This window comes from Silene latifolia, chromosome 4, assembly GCF_048544455.1.
Source record: "Silene latifolia isolate original U9 population chromosome 4, ASM4854445v1, whole genome shotgun sequence".
Lineage (NCBI taxonomy): Eukaryota > Viridiplantae > Streptophyta > Magnoliopsida > Caryophyllales > Caryophyllaceae > Silene > Silene latifolia.
In genome coordinates, this window is record NC_133529.1 from 57,062,939 (window position 1) to 57,080,727 (window position 17,789).

Genomic DNA, 17,789 nt, shown 5'->3' on the forward strand with positions numbered 1-17,789 from the left:
GACAAAAGAAGCGTCCATCTTAACCTTGCTGCCCCGGGTGACGTATTTGTCGTACTCGTCCCGGGTCTCACACCGTAAGTGAACGGGGCCCTGAAAAGACCGAGGCAACGGGTAATCCTCCGGCACTCGGACATACACCCATCGCTCCTGTCAGTCTTTGCAGGAAGTAAGCTTGTTTACGGAGACATATCCCGGCTCCATCTGCACGCTGTACCACCCCACCCTTCGGGCGAATGAGGGCCGAAGACTATGAAGTCGGCGGAATAAGTCGACCGTAGGGACCTCCCCTTTAAAGAGACAGAGCCACACAAAGCCAATTATCGTCCTCATGGCCAACGGATGCAGTTGGGCCACGGCAAGATTCATAGCTCTGATGATGGCCACGACGTGTTCGTTCAAAGGAAACCGGAGCCCGTACTCCAAATGCCTGATGTATACGCCGATGTGACCCGGGGGAGGACAGCAGACCGCCTGACCCTCCCGAGGGAGGACAATTTTATACCCCTCACCAAGGAAGAAGTGATCTCCGAAAAGAGTTTCTCCGGAGCTGCTTGCGAACTTATTTGTCCAGGTACGGTCAAGGCCAGTCGTGCAGGCCTCACCATGGTCTGGAATAGGCCTCCTCCCACCACCGACGGGAGCCCCCTCACCACGACCCGGAGTAGTAATCCTCCCATCATCACCAGGAGCCTTCTCATCTTCATCCTCATCTTCCAACTCCTCCAGGAGGGGCATATCAGCTACGGGGGAAGGAGACCTAGGGCCCCCAAACCTTAGCGGGATGGCCTCCAGCACCTCCTCCTCATCAAGACGCGACGGGGAACCCCCCGGCGCAGAAGTACCAATCCCAGCATCAGAGGACATGGTTCACAACAAATTACTAACAAGAAAAAAAAATAAAAGTTTGCTTGTTTACCTTAAAGAAAAATACTCGCCGGATCGAATACTCCGAAGATTAAGAAGAAGAAAACCCTTGAAAGTTTGGAAAGATGAAGATTTTGGAGAAAATTTTCGAAAATGAAATGGGGGCCAAAATCACGGAATAACTGCCCTATTTATAGGAAAAGCCCATGAAGAAGGACCAATCAGGGCACAGCCCATGAAGCGTCAACCAATCAGCGAACACACACGTGTCAAGCATGCAACCGCGGGATGTCAATCGTCGCAACAGTTGAATGTCAATCAATGCAACAGTGACCAAGCGTCTTCAACACGCCTATTCACATCTTTTCGACTGTTCATCTCCTTCAAACAAATTCCTAGGTACCTAGTCTCCGCCGGCTACCAATCAACCAAGCCAGGAAGCACCGGCCGGGGGCAATCAAATTCAACCGGCGCTCTCGGCCCGGTCTCGCCATCGTCTTGTTCTTTTCCACATCGGATACCCTTCACGCATCCATGTGGAGGGGGGATATGGTATATGGTACGGCCTAGCAAGAGCCACGCCGATACACAAGGAGACACCGATACTGAAAGATTTTCGAAATTTACTTCAGAATATGCGCTCAGCATACATCGGAGCCCATACCACGGCATAGACTACGCGGGGGGCAAATTGATGGGGCATATTACGCACCCGACCAAGTCAACACACTGAGCAAGGTCAAAGATATCCACAGCAAGTCAACGACTTAGACTGCCTAGCCGATGCAGCCCATCGGCCTGCTAGCCAGGGTATCGGCATGGCAACCCGCCAGCCGGGGCACATATCCGCGTACTCACATCCAAGACCCTCGGCCGGCCTGCCGTAGGACAATCGGCCGAGGGTAGAACGGTCTTTCCACCTGATAAGCCACTTGGCCACTTGGCCACTACGTGACAAAAGGTGAAAGCCTATAAATACTCCTCAACCTTCATTGAGGAAAGGATCCCACAACTTAACCTAAAATACACTATTCATCTGGTAATATCTCCCTTATCTCTCTACAATACATTCCTAGCCAATTAGTATACAACTTATACCTCTAAGTTCACTGACTTGGGCGTCGGAGTGAGTACGCTTGGCACAAAGCCAAGCCCTCAGTTCGTTCATTGTTGCAGGAAAGGCCGAGAGAGGCGATAGGAGCGGGAAGGGTTCAACCAAAGACATTATTCTACAAGCCACGGGTGGTAACGATACTTGCTCTGGAATTACACCCGGAACATCTACAATATTCTATAAAGGCTTGATTATCAAATTCGGTGCCGTGATACGTACCAATAGAGACAAGGTTAGTCTTATATTTATTTTGAACAAGTTTCATAAGACAAACAAACTCATCAAAAGTCTCACCTTTTGAATGAATAAAGATAGGCCATACATACCTTGAGTAGTCATCTACAAGGACAAAGACGTACCTGGATCCTCCTCTACTCCTTACCTTCATGGGACCACATAAGTCCATGTGTATCAATTCCAAGACTTGATTCGTGCTTACCACTCTTTTAGGTTTGAATGATGACCTTACATGCTTGCAACGGGCACAAATGTCACACATCTTTTCTTGATCGAACCTGATTTAGGTAGTCCCTCAACCAAGTCCCATCTCTTGAGTTTATTCAAAATAGCTGAACTAATGTGACCAAAATGTTTGTGTAACAAGCAAGGATCATCAAGTGTTACTTTCATGCATGAAAACGAATTAGTAGGCACACCATTTAAATCAACCATATAAATGTTTCTTTTCCTATGGTCTTCAAGAATGACACTACTAGTACCTTCAATTATAATGCGACAAACATCTGAGTGAAACACAACCTTGTTACCTTTGTCGCATAGTTGTGATATGCTAAGTAGATTATGTTTGAGACCATCCACTAGATAAACATCACTGATTATATGGGATTTTGAGATTCCAATTTTGCCCACACCAATCACTTTACCCTTCTTCTTGTCCCTAAAAGTCACCTTTCCTTCATTGAATGGTTTGAGTGAAAGAAAAAAATTCTCCTCTCCAGTCATGTGTCTTGAACAACCACTGTCAAGATACCATTGGTTGTTTTCTTTCACTATAACCTGCAAAAAGATTAGATACAGTTTTTAGGTACCCAAGCTAAGTTGGGTTCTTTACGGTTAGTTACTCTATATACCATATCCTTTCGTACCCAAACTTGTCTAACAATTGTACTTTTTAACTTTGGGTAGTTTTATCTAGGAGGAGTTCTAGGTCTAGGGGACTCGTTGGGTCTCACATATCTAGTCTCCTTGTGTTTAGGTCTACTTTGTTTAGGTTGACAAGGAGTTTGTGAGGTACTAGGCCTTTTAGTGTAGTTAAAGGCCATGTTGTATGTAGAACCAACGAAAGTTGTTATTCCTTTCTTCGTTAGGTTCATTTATAAAGGATTCATCATCCTCAACTACTGCGTCAACCGTTTTAACAAATTCAGTATTCTTTCACATATCTTGCGCACGTTTGACATAATTGTCTTGGATGTGACCCGTATGACCACAATAATTGCGAATAAGGTATTTAGGAAGATCAGCATATTTTGTTTTTCTGAAATCATGATCAGAAGGTGTTGATTTGCATTTAGAGTGATCTATACGGCTGTAGCACTCATGTCCTAAACCCATCTTCATATTATTGTCAGATTGTTCGGTTAGGGAGTTTAGGACTTTGGTGCTACCTTCCCATTTGTCATGGACTTTCCTTGCGTGTAGGAGTAAGTCCTTTAGGGTTTTAATTTCCTCAAGACATTTCGTGTGATCTACGTCATTATCCTTCTTGAAATTGTCACGAAAGTCTTGGAACCTTTTGTTGAGAATAAATACAACATCCAAATGTTGCTTCTTAACATTGATCATGTCAGTTTTAGATTCTTTCAATTACTTTGTGAGAGAATCTATGTAACAACCCGGATTATAAAACAAAGAATATAACTTATTATAAATAAATATCAGAGTATAATACTGATAAAAGGGTCAAGGTGGCGGAAATACCAAGCCCAAATCCGGATCGATACTAAATCCAAACCAAACTAATGCATTATTCAAGGGTTCTCTAAACATGAAAACAAACTCCTAATTTATTATTAAGCTCGCTTCGCACATTCCCCAAGCAAGCATCATCCAAACAGCAACCATCTGAACAACCTGAGAAAGGGGGGTCGACAATCAGTCGGGAGTAACTAGATGCTCTCCCAGTCATGTTTACAACAATTGAATGTAATCAACAATCATCAACAATTGAAATGCACAATTAGTAAACATGTGAGACCATCTATACTCATGAAGACTCATCATCAACATACCATCAAACAAGAACATATTAGGGTAACCACCTAATTAATTCCAAAATTAAACCACATGAGACGACGCATGACAACAACCCATGTTATGACACCAAGTAGAGACTTAGGACAATCAAACTCGGCGTAACCATAACCTAACCGATCTACCCTCAGAGCATATAACGAACTGCCTCTGTAATACCCCGTATTTTAATAATAATTTATAAGAATAATTTATGTAATTTAATAATTAGTTAAAGGCATTTCTAATAGTAATTACAAGTAAGACGATAATTAATTAATAAATTAATAATCCAAGTCGTGAATTGGGCTTAGCTAATAATCGAGTGTGGGTTGTGTGCCATTGATTAATTGGGCCGAAATTTATTAAATTGGTATGAATATAATTGGGATTTATATCGGGAATTAATAATAATATAATACGGAAATAATAATATATAAAAGTAATAATAATTATATCAATAATAATAATAATAATAATTTATGGCAATAATAAATTAGTAAATATTGTATGAGGGAATCCTATTTATGGTAAGATTAACATATTGTATAATAATAATAATAATATGATAATTACATAGTTTCCTAATTGCTTCCTTATACCCTATGACCTAATTATATAAATAGACTCATTCATGAATAAAAGACAAACAATTCACATAAGAGAAGGAAGAACTAGCTAGAGATCGTCACAAGGTAATTTTCTAATCGTCTCATAACATACTCGTCTTAAGACTAATATAACTCGTTAAATAGACAACCGTTGACCAACCCGAGACCATCACCTTGACCGTGGGACATCATGGATTTACCAGACCCACTATTGACCACCTTTGACCGACGATAAGGGGTTGTTTTCTGGGTGTTTTCGAGGGTGGTTTGAAAGGGTTGTAATATGGGTTTACATGGTTTAAAACCTTGGCCTTGACTTATCTGACCTAGACCTGAGTTGGGGTTGGTTCAGGGTGGTTAGTCGACACCAGTGGGTGGTAGCAGGTGGTCAATGCTGGTGTTTTGCATGGTGGTTGCCGGAATTACGACCTAGGGCAGAATCGTTGTATAAACACGTTAGAACCATTTATATACTTGTTGCCTTGACCTGGGGAAGGTGTGGATAGAACCTGGTGGTTGTGTCGACAAGTTTGGTGGGTTTTGGGTTGGTAAAGGTCGTGGTTTGTGGTGGTGGTGACCGGTGATTCGCAGAACAGGGGAGTGTTGGTGTTGTGGTTGTTGTCGATGTCGTGGGTGTGGTGTTAGGGCACGATGGGGTTGGCCGTGACTGGTGGGCTATTTTAGGTTAGTGTCGTGGCTAGGGTGGTAGAGAGAGTGGCAGGTGGAGGTTAGTGGTGTGTGGTGGTGGACTTGGTTGCGTTTGGGGTATGTAAACCGTGAGCTTGTACGGGATTGTCGAGTTGGTTGTTATTGGTATTTGTGTGCTTAGTTGGTTGATCAGAGAACCACCGTGGCTGGGTAAGGTGTGGTGGTGACCACGGTGGTGAGTTAGGTACTGGGCTGCCGTGGCTAGGAGGGTTAGTTTTGGATGTCGGGTTTTCGGTTGCTGTATGTGTGGCATCGATGTTGATCTCATGGATTGTGGTCGTTAGAGTAAGATTGTGGGGTGTTGCTGCCGGTGGTAGGAGCGTTTCTGGGTGGTGCTGTCGGTGGCTCACAGTAAGGGCTGGGACGGTAGTAGTTGTTGTGCTCACTGGTGGTTGTTTGGGGGCAAATACGGGTGACCACGGGTATGAATGAGTGTATCACACGTGTGCATGGGTTAGAGTGTATCACTAATATAATTAACAAATAATTATTATAAATTGATGTATAAATAGTTTATAATTAATTAATGATGTAGTAAGTAATTATAGTTATTGCTTGTCTTAGGTGACGGTTTTGTTGAAGCGTGCTTTTAAATAAATTGCTTGGATTGCGTAATTGGATTTGCTGAAAAGGTAGGAATTTCCAACTCAACTCGGGTTTTATTGTTAAGTGAATGAATATTTAATTGTTACGGTTGATGAGATTAATGTTAATATTGTGATTTATTATTGGAGACGGAGTATATATGTGTAGTTGTTGATAGAGCTGTATGACGGGATTGTTATTGAGTTTTTGTTGTTGGTTATATTTGATTGTTGGAGAGTTGATTATTCAGTTGAGCATAACACGGAGGGTGTTACTGCCAGTTGTGCATAGCGAGTAATCATTACTGCCAGTTGTGCATAGTAAGTAATTACTACTGCCAGTGATAGTTGTGCATAGTTGTGGACAGCGGGCCGCCCACGGGGGCGCTTGGTGAAGGGGCTCGAAAACAAGCGTTTGCATTTTGTATGGAGTTGCCACCAATTTTTATGGGAAATTGGAACCGTTCGAATACCTCGTGTCATGTCAAGACACAAAGTAGTGACATGAACACTAAGCAATCGTTACCCTTAGCATTCTATGTCTAGAATGACTCTCGTGGATGCCAATAAACACGGGTGCTCACGGAGATCTGGAGTAAGGGGTGAGGGTACGTATTAGGAAGCTCTTTTGATCGAACACCTAATCCCGCCCGCCTCGATAGCGGCCTCTACTAATGATTAGGGAAGTTATTCGTACTTGATATACCGTCGGCTATATGCATGCAATGCAACATCCATAGATTAATCCTAGCATGTGAGAATTAGACTAAGTCGGTTGACATGTAATTAGCAAACAATTGGGTCGAAGTTGAGATTTAATGCTCATTTACATGTGAAAGCATACAAATGATGAAAGAAATACAATGATAAATATAAATTACAATAATGAAAATTACATTAATTACATTGGATAGGCGATTTATGTCGAAAATACCGCTAAAACGGATAATTTGAGAAAAAGAAATAATAAAACACGATGATCGAAGGTGATAATATCAGATATTAGTTGATTAATACGTAGCTAATTAAACTAGGTCAAGGCATAAAAGGAGTTCAGGGGACAGAATTCACCTGGAACAGCGCAGCGAGCATCTGCGCCCTTTGGAAGAGCGCGGCGATTCTTTGCGTCTGTTCAAGGGTGAGTTCTGGGCTAGTAAGCGCAAACCGTTAATGTTATTTGTTAATTTTAAGGATTGATTACGATATTAGACTCGGATGAAAGTGATTAATGAATTATTTACATATGATTGAGGTCATAGAACAGTAAAACATGGATGAGACGGAAATAAACGGATTAATTATGTGAAGGGTCGATGTTAATGAATGATTAATTAAACTAACTGAACGAATTATTAACTAAACATGATGAATTGACGATGAATTAATGAACAAACAGGTGAAAATATATCAACAATGAATCCCAGAAACTCAATATGAACGAATTGAATTCCTAAAACTCGAATTGAATTTAATGACGAAAAACCCGCAAATATTGATTATTAGGGATTTGAGTCGGATTTATGACGATTTAAACATGTTAATGATGATGGTTAATATACATATGAATTATTAAACTATCATGTGAACGAATTAACAGACGAACAAAACAAAAGAAATAAATTTGACACGAATTACAGAGGACGGAGGAAGAAGAAAAGAAGCAGGAACTGCGGCAGCCTCACGAAGAGGCGCAGCAGGTGCTGCGCTCCTTCGAAGAGGCGCAGCGGTTGCTGCGTCTTTTCTCGACGTCTGTCTACTGGAAATCCGCAAAAAAAGGTTTTAAAGACGGTTTTAGAAATCGGTTTTAATGGTGTACTTTCGACATAAACCTTACAATTGTTATACAATAATAAAACACAATAAATAAAAGGAATTAATACACCCTCAGACTTACATGTTGACGGAACGAGAAGAACTAAGAAGATCGATTAGTGAATGCTCGACGCGAATGCAAGGAAAGAGTGCCCTCGTAAGAGGAAAACGATTTAACAAGTTGATTAGATTGATTGAGTGTAGTGGTCAAATTGGTCGGTCATGCAACGGAGAGGCTGGTACCCGGAAAGATCCGAGCTTACGTGGTCGGAAGTCCAAGCACGTAGGCGCCAATTAGTAAGAACGAAGTCTAGAATGCAAAGGGAGAAGAGAAGGGCGGACACTCGCGTGAGAAATATGAGGAACGAAAGCTCCTATTTATACTAATCACGTGAAGGAATAGGGTTTCGGAGACTCTTTAGAAGTGAATCTCGGAAAGATATAAAAAAGATACGTAAATCATGCAAAGAAGGGCTGGGAAGAGCGCGCGACCATGCGTCTGTTGGAAGAGGCGCAGCACTCTTGCGTCTATTCCCGGGAGGTTTCCTCCGCTTAAGAAAGATTTCCGTGTTTAAGTTATGGTAGGACGGAAATAATTCGATTATCTTATGAATATTACGGGATATTATTTGCCAAAAGATAAAATTTGAGAAATATGGAATAGAAATATCGGAACATTCGAACATTTCGACTCGGGATTTAACGATTATCGAGAAAATGGAGACGGTTTTTGACCGGACTCCGAATGTACTCTAATTACTGCCAAAACGACCGTATCGGCACGTAGATGACAACTAAGAGGTTGACATTAATATTTGAGCAATCACTTGACGATAATCTTACGAATCGTCACAAATCGTTCCGCGTATCAAACATGAGGCCCAATCATCACCGGGTGGTTTGCGAGGGGTGCAGAAACGAGGTGTCTCTGAGCCCCCACTTTGACCGAGGCTTGGACAAGGCGAAAGTCAAAGTATAGCCATCAGGTCAATCGAAGATTACAACCTGACGACTATGGCGACGCGAGGTGGCTCAAGGGGTCTGAGCCAAGGACCTGTCGTCGGGAACATTTTAGAGTATGTCGACTATCGGGGAGGGTCGTTTAAAGTCCATTAGACTACGTAAGGAAGCTCGCCAGCCATAAGAAGAGATCATACCTGAGATTTAATCGGACTTCGCGGGGGAACAAGAGATATTGACAACAGCAGGACGTCGGTAGAAACTGCTGGGGATCCGCTTGCGTCGGTCTCAAGCGAACTCTGGCGAAATTTGGAGGTTGAATCTGCTTGCGTCGATCTCAAGCGGACTCTAGGTTGGAGAATATACCGACGACTAGGAACATCTTGATCGTCGTAGGGGAAACCTTGAGTGAGCAGTACTGCGAAATACTACTGCGCTGGGGACGGACGACCAGGAACATCTTGATCGTCGTAGAGGGAAAGTCTTGAGTGAGCAGTACTGCAAAATACTACTGCGCTGGATAAAGCGTGGGCCGGAACGAAAGAAAATCGTCGAAATGGACCAAAATGATAAAACGTCATCGAGGAAGAGGCGCACCAAAGATGGGCCCGCGAATAACGAACTCATAACGGATTTTTGAAAATCCATATGGAGGGAAACAAAGGAAGAGGCGCAGCAAGAGCTGCGTCTCTTGGAAGAGGCGCAACACCTGCTGCGTCTGTTCCCCAATTTGGTGGTCGCGTAAAAACGCGAAAGTCAGAAGGTTTATGTTCATTTTATTCGAAACATAAATCACTCCATTCTCTCTCAAATCTTCACCATTTTCGTCGAGGTTGGATTCAAAAGCTTGCTTAAAATATGACTAATCGAGGTATGTGCTTTAATCTTGCATTAATCTTCCATATTTGTTGAATTTTGAGCCGCGAACATTAGGGTTTTCGACCCTTTTGATCGAAAATTTGGGGCTTTTCCCCCAAATGGATTTGTCTTGCCAAATTGATGCTAGGAATGGATAATAGGTGATGTTAGGAACATAACCATGTATTTGCCTCGAATTTTCATCGAGTTTTGAGCCCTTGAGCGAATCTTGAGACGGTTTCACAGCTAGATCGTAAATTGCTTCGAAAATGGCCTTAGGATTGCCCATTTGTGATGAAACTTGATATTTGGGATCCTTGGATGATGGGTAAACTTTCTACCATCTTGGAATTTTGGTTTGTGACAACTTTTTCAGGACACTTTTCTAGGGCATAACCGCCATTATAGCGAAATGCTGCCGAATTTTCGGCTCGAACCCGAGACTAGGCCTTGACTTTGTCTTGACTTGACTCAATTCATCACATGAGTGATTGAATTGGTGGGAATATGGCCAAGGATGGCCAGAAATGGGGAATTTCGGGGCCTTGAAGGCTCGAACACTTCTTAACAAAGGCTTGTCGTCATGGGACGCGGCCTGAATTTGCTTTAATGTTTGCAGGTGACGATGCTTCTACTTCTGGGAGAGATCCCATGGACATAGACGCCGCTGTTGTTGAGGAGGCGCTAGAGCAGGCCTTCGCCGCTGCGGTGATGGCTGCTGCGGACGAGGTTCCCGAGGAGGAGGCTGCTGAGGAGGAGGAGATTCCGAGACGGGCCCACCTCGGACGAGGAGGTCGTCAGCTGAGAGGTGCTCCTGCATGGGCCGAGACCTGGGAGAGTAGGCACCTCGTGTGGGCTGCAGAGGGTCACTTGTCCTACAGGACGGTGAAGAGCTTGGTAAATAGGAATTCCCTAACTCATTACCTATCCTTTTCTATTTTTGTTCAAATTTCTTTTAAATTCATTCAAAACTAAAGATAACTTTGTTTCAAATCATAATAGGAGGCCGGGAACATCCGGTCGTTCTCGGGGTACACGACGGCGATGGAGCACTACGAGCGGCTGTCGGCGGAGGAGAGGGCCATGATCGAGCGTGGAGCGTTCGGTCCTCTGGTTCAGGTCTGGAGGGATATCGTGAAGAGGAAGTTGCGGGCCAACCTTAGCCTGGTCCGCGCTTTCTTGGATCGATTTTGGGATACGACTTCCACGTTTCACCTGCCTTTTGGTGAGGTGGGAGTCACCTTGGAGGACTACGGCATGGTTTCCAGTGCCGTGCGGATCGAGGAGATGGTGTGGCCGGAGAGGCGGCATGAGGGCGGATTCGGCCGAGGCGAGGAGGTTGATCGGTGGAACCCGTCGCCGAAGGTGTTGCGTGTCGGGTTTGGTACCCAGTTCCTACGTTCGAGATTACTTTGCGGGGAAGACCCGGAGTCGGGTGACGATCGATGGGAGGGAGACGGCTCCTCCTCCATCAGCCCGAGCAGAGGGCTCGTCGTGGCTTTGGTGGTTCTTGTCTTCGATTTACCTCGGAGACAAGGGTGAGAGGTTGTCGACGAAGCTTCTCCCCTTTCTTTCGACCGAGTTCCCTAGGGCGTTGGGGACCGGGTCATCTGCTGGTTTGCGGTCCTCATCCGCTTTTTGAGGGCCATGGTTCGTCCGGAGTTGATGGAGAAGGGGACTTCTCCGGTATTTGTCGGACTGGGCTCTTGTTGAAGGTATGAACCTTCCTTTAGACCAAAGTAAATTCCTTTCTTTTATCAAAGATCGAAAGATCGTCATTGACTATTATTTTTACAGCGTGGGTGTACTCTTACTTTAGGGCCTCGCGCCCAAGAGGACGGAGCCGTTGGAGAGGCCTACCCGTGGTGAGGATTGGGTCATGTGCGGACGAAGAGCAAGCGTTCTTCTCACAATGTCTACCGGCGGGATGTGAACGCTCTTGGTGAGCGGCGTGAGTATCCCATTTGTATTCATTCACACCTTCTTATACTTTGTTTTAAATTGATCATAGGAATGACCTTTGCCTTTATATTGTCGCAGTGGGTGCCCAGACCTTGGGCGGAGTACACTGGAGCGCCTCCTTTGTCGGCCGAGGTCCTTCGACCTAGGAGCTCGAGTCATTTCTTTGTTGTGGACGTCGATGGGTCTGTGTGGTATCCGGGCGAGCGGTTAGCTCGTCGGTGCTTTCGGGCGCGTTGACGGTTCCGTCGATCCTCCTAGACGATGTTTAGGGAGCCTTACGAGGCCGAGAGGGAGGCGGACTTGGGCGGTGCTAGTGGCGACGACCTTCTTCTCCCCCGACGAGGATTACTCGGCGTTCCTTTACGGGAGGTTGGCGTATTGGCCGGTAGTGGTGAGTATCTTTTGTTTCTTGTTGGACCTTGATTTTCGAGAATTGCGACGAAAGATCATCGATTAACGAGAGCCATTTTGCAGGAGGTTGAGGCGGCGGGCATCGAGCCCCAGTACCCCGAGACCCTTGAGTACACCGACGCTCGGGAGGACGACGATCTCGAGCTGCGTGACTTTGACGTAGCTGTGACGGATGCTGGCCTGGATGACTGGCAGCATCTGATTCGGAGGGTGAGTTCCCATTTTGCATAGTTTTCGTGTAAGAACACATTTGATTGAACTTGTTCAGTTTACTGAGAATTGTTTTGAAATGCAGGTTGCGCCATCTCGGTTTGTGGCACTATGGAGGGTGGCCAACCGGCTACGAGCTACGGCCATCGAGGCACTCGTCGGTGGTCGAGGTCGTCAGGTATGAACCTTATTTGTTTTTCCTTGATCTTTGGTTTTTCAGTTTTGTTTGAATTGATTGACATGAGCCAATTTCTTGTTGTTTGCAGGGTGACCGCGAGCTGGAGCGAGAGTTGACCCAGTCTCGGGAGGAGACGGCTCGTTTGTCGAGGGAGCTCGAGTTTCGGGACGCCGAGATTGCCGCTCTTATGGCGAGGGTTGCCGAGCTGGAGGGTGCCCAGCAGTAGTCTGCGTGGTTTTGTAGACTTGATTTTGAACATTTTTGGACTTTGTTTGGGGCGCAAGCCCCTAGTTTACTCGGACTTTTGGAATTATTTGGGGCGAAGCCCCCAGTTTACTTGCACATTTGGACCTGTTTGGGGCGAAGCCCCCAGTTTGCTTGTACATTTGCTTTTTTTTTGTTGTATATACGACGGCCTGAGTGCCTTTTGCTGATGTGTGGTGTTGTTTGTACCTGCGGGTTAGCTTTTGAACAGGTTTGGTAGACAACGGTTTATGCCGTCATGCTGCCGGAATTTACATAGAAAATCACGTAACACATTTTATATACACATAGGGCCTTTAATTAGTGCAAAATGAGACTCGAAAGGACGTGAAAATGCAAAAATTTTGTCGGAAATGACCGGACGGTAGGGAGGGTTACCCCCGAAAAAAAAAGAAAAAGAGAAATCTATAAGTTAGAAAATGGAAGAAATAGAAATTAAGAAAATGAAATGACTAAGTAAATGTTGAAATAAAAAGAATTAAAATGAAAACTAAATATAAAAGTGTGAGAAAAATGGCGGAAAATGTCGATGTCGCCTCGAAATGCGCGTCCGCGGATTAAGGAAACCTGAAGCATGGTAAATTTCTCGGATTTACCAAAATAAAATCCCGTAGGAATAGGAAATTATTCGTTTATAGAATTAGGAAAGATCCAAACGCGGAAATCACGAAGTGAGGTGGGAAGAGCGCGCAGCATGAGTGCGTCCCTTTGAAGAGGCGCAGCAGTGTGCGCGCCTGTTCCCAAGCGGGTCGGTTCTGACGGATTTTTGGAAACAGCAATTAGTATAAATAGAAGCGTCGACGAAGCTTTAAATCATATAATTCTTCCGTCTCTTCTTCGTCGATTCACATAAAATTCTCAAAACATATTTTCAAGAGAAAATTATCATCATGAATACTTTGGAGATCCGCTTGAAGGAATGGACCAATGAGTTCTCGAACATCGAGAAGCACGATATGGGTGCTTATAACCTTGGGTCTTTGTTGAGTTTGAAACTCATTAAGGTGGTAAAACCGTTCTTGGATGCTTGCCTTGATTATTGGGACCCAAATTATCATGTTTTTGCGTTCCCAGGAGGTGATATTTGTCCTTTTCCGGAGGAAATTGTTGCTATTGGCGGGTGGGACCTGAACATTTACCCGCCATCCCTTCTCTTTGCTCAAGGGTATAAGAGTAAGTTCGGAGATTTGCTTGGACTTACTAGACTCGAGGTAGATCGTCTCGTTACTCCGAAGGGCGTGAGGATGCTAGATTTTATAGACCGATTCATCAACAGGGCCGACCCTACTGTTTCTTATGTTGCCAGGAGGAGGGCGTTTGGCTTCTGTTTGCTTCATGTTTATGTCTTTCAGGGACATGTTGATGAAGAAGCTGCGAGGTGATCCCCGTCTATTGGGTCTTATTGAGCAAATGGAGTCGCGCAGAGCTTGACTTGTCTATGCTTAGGGGAGATTATCTTGGGCTTGGATAATAGGAAATCCAACCGCGATCTTCCATTTTTTGGGAGTCCCGTTGTCCTACGGGTAAAAGACACCTTTCTTTTTTTTTTTTTTCGTTTTTTTTTTTTTTTTTTTTTTTTTTTTTTTTTTTTTTTTTTTTTTTTTTTTTTTTTTTTTTTTTTTCGGGTGTCTAATACCTGTTTTTTGGTAGGTTTGGCTTATGGAACGGCTCCGATTGCTCGAGCCCCAGTTTCATGCACTTTCCTATTATGCCCGTATGATTTCGATGAGGACACGGCTGTACATGGTGGACTTCACCCGGATCTGCGACTATTGGAAGAACAAGTGAAGACCGATGATGGCCCGCCGATCGGGTGGGTCGTTCGTGGTGGCACCTCCATCACATCTTGGAGTGTCTTCTTTAGATCCCACTAGGTCCGTGCGCATTCTCGGATTGGAGTTTATGGTATGCATCTTCCCTGAGAGATTGATGAGGCAAGTTGGGTTGAAGCAGATGATTCCTAGGCTTGACACCGTTCCGCAAACTGCTATGGCGCTTACTACAGAGAGCCGAAGAGAGTGGGCTATGAAATGGGCCCAAAGAAACATGTGGTTCTTGAACTTCTCCTCCAATGCCTTGTGGGTGTCGGACTCTTATCTGAGGTGGAGAAAGGCTGCAACTTCGGAAGAGCGTGAAAAACTGAGGAAGCGCGAGCCCGTTGATTACAAGGTGCGCGAGGGAGATAAAGAGAAGGAGAAGCATCTGACTGAAGGGGAAGAAGAAGCCGGGTTCCAAGTCATTCATCCTTCGAAGAAATCGAAGACTACTCCTGTCGCAGAGATGGTGGTTGGCAAGAATGGAAGAGTCAGGCCTCGAGAAAGACCGTTGGTGATTAGGTCTGAAGTGGTGCAAGGGCGCCCGACTCGAGGTCGTGACAAGAAATATGACAAGAATGACAAGGGCAAGGGAAAGATGGAGGAATAGCCCAAGTCTTATTTATTATTTAATTATTATTATTATTGTTGTAATAAGAAAGGAGGGATTTTTAGAATCCTAGCCTAATCTATTTTTATTATTTGTCGTACTATTATTATTAGAAATTGAATGAAATAAAAAAGGTTAAGTGGTTATGAAACCGTTGGTATTTTCTATAATTATTCTTGTCGAATTTCATATGCAATGCAAATGTCCTTCTATTTACATTTTAAATATAATGGTGGGTTGAATCCCGTGAAGGATTGCCTACGTATTCACTTAGAGAAAGCGAAATCAAACCCTTGCGCGTAGTTCGAGTAAATGTAAAAGAATAGTTGTTCGAAGCAAGAGCTTGTAATGAACATAGAAAATAAGCATGAGCCTTTGCTTACTCTGGAGGTGCGAATTTTAGTTTGTTTGACGATATGAGGATGACAAGTTTGCCAAGATGCAAGAGCATAGTGACATTCAAATGGGCCAGGGGCCGTTTATTTAGTGCCACAAGAGCGACACTTAGGTTTACGCGAGGCGCGTTTTTATTCTATTCTAGGCATAGTATCGTTTCAGTTGGTCGAGATTTGTGGGGTTTGAAAACTCATTCCCATCTAGGTCTGTGATTCTAACCGCGCCTCCTGGGAGTATGGATTTGACTAGATATGGTCCGGCCCAATTAGGTTTGAATTTTCCCCTTGGGTCGACAGGTAAAAGAGCTCTAACCGATTTGAGTACTAAGTCTCCTTCTTTGATGTTTCTTGGCCTAACCCTTTTGTTGAAAGCTCGTTTGATACGTGCTTGATATGTTTGGACATTATGTAAGGCACGTAGCCTACGTTCATCCAGAAGGATGAGTTCTTCGTATCTATCTTTCTTCCAATCGGCCTCCGGGATTTGACTTTCTAGTAGGATGCGCAGGGATGGTATTTCTAGCTCGACTGGTTGTACGGCTTCCATGCCGTAAGTCAAATAGAAAGGAGTAGCCCCAGTGGGCGTCCTAACTGATGTACGGTACCCCCACAAAGCGAAGGGTATTTTGCTTGGCCAATCTCTATAATTGTCAGTCATTTTCTTGAGGATCGTGACTACATTCTTGTTAGCCGCCTCTACCGCGCCGTTAGTCTGTGGTCGATAGGGCGAGGAGTGATGATGCTTGATCTTGTACTTGGCTAGCAATTGTTCGGTTTCGGCTTGGAAGTGGGACCCATTATCGCTAATGATCTCATGTGGGCAACCATATCGGCAGATGATGTTATTTTGTATGAATTTTGCCACATTTTTGGCCGTAAGAGCGGTGTAGGAAGCCGCTTCTACCCACTTGGTAAAGTAGTCGATTGCCACTAGGATGAAACAGTGACCTCCTGTTCCGGCTGGGGTTATTTTCCCGATTATGTCAATTCCCCATGCGGAGAATGGCCAAGGAGATGTCATTGTGTATAGTAACGAAGGAGGGACATGTTTATGCGTTCGAAGATTTGTGATTGTGGCAATGTCTCACATATTTGATGCAATCGATTCCATTGTGGTCCAATAGTACCCTAGACGTGTGATTTTCTTTGCCATCATAGGTCCACTCATGTGAGGACCGCATTCTCCGTCGTGGACTTCTTCCATCACTTTTCGTGCACCGTGAATGATCAAGGCAACGAGGACTACACCAAGAGGTGTTCTTTTGTACAATTCTCCCTGCATTAGGATGTATTGGGAAGCTAGTAGGCGTATAGCGCGTTGTCCCCTTTTGTCCATATCTGGTGGATAGGTACCATTGAGCTTGAAATTTAGGATTGCTTGGAACCAGGGTTCCTGTGCGATTTCTTCGTCATTGGTAATTTGATGGACATAAGCCGGCTCCGACCGTCGTTCGATACACAAAGGCATTTCCATCATGTAATCTGGCATGTTTATCAAAGATGCAAGTTTCGCAAGAGCGTCTGCAAATTGATTTTCTTCTCGAGGTAGGTGTAAGTAGGTTACGTGATCAAAGAATTGAGCGACTTGGTCTATCCTAGCCTGATAGGGTGCTAGGCTTTCACTTCGGATTTTCCAGGATCCCGTAACTTGGTTGATGATCAGTGACGAATCTCCATGCACTCGGAGGTTTTTGATGCCTAAGCTTACTGCCGCTTGTAGTCCAATTAGACAAGCCTCATACTCTGCGGCGTTATGTATTGCAAATCATCGTAAGTTTCGATATGAATCGACTTATGTATTGCACTTTTCCCAGGAATCCCCTGACTTCCTTTTCTGTTTGAGGTTGTGGCATTTCGATCAGAGCTTTGATTTTGGAAGGATCTATTTCTATGCCTCGTTGGCTAACGACGTATCCTAGGAGTTTGCCAGATGTCACCCCAAATGTGCACTTTTGAGGGTTGAGTCTCATGTTGTACTTCCGTAGCCTTGCGAAGAACTTGCGAAGGTTCGCAATATGTCCCTCTCTTTCCTTGGATTTGACGATCATGTCATCTACATATACCTCGACTTCTTTATGCATCATGTCATGTAGGAGTGTAGTCGCGGTGCGTTGGTATGTAGCTCCGGCGTTGATCAATCCGAACGGCATTACTGTATAGCAATAGGTTCCCCATTGGGTG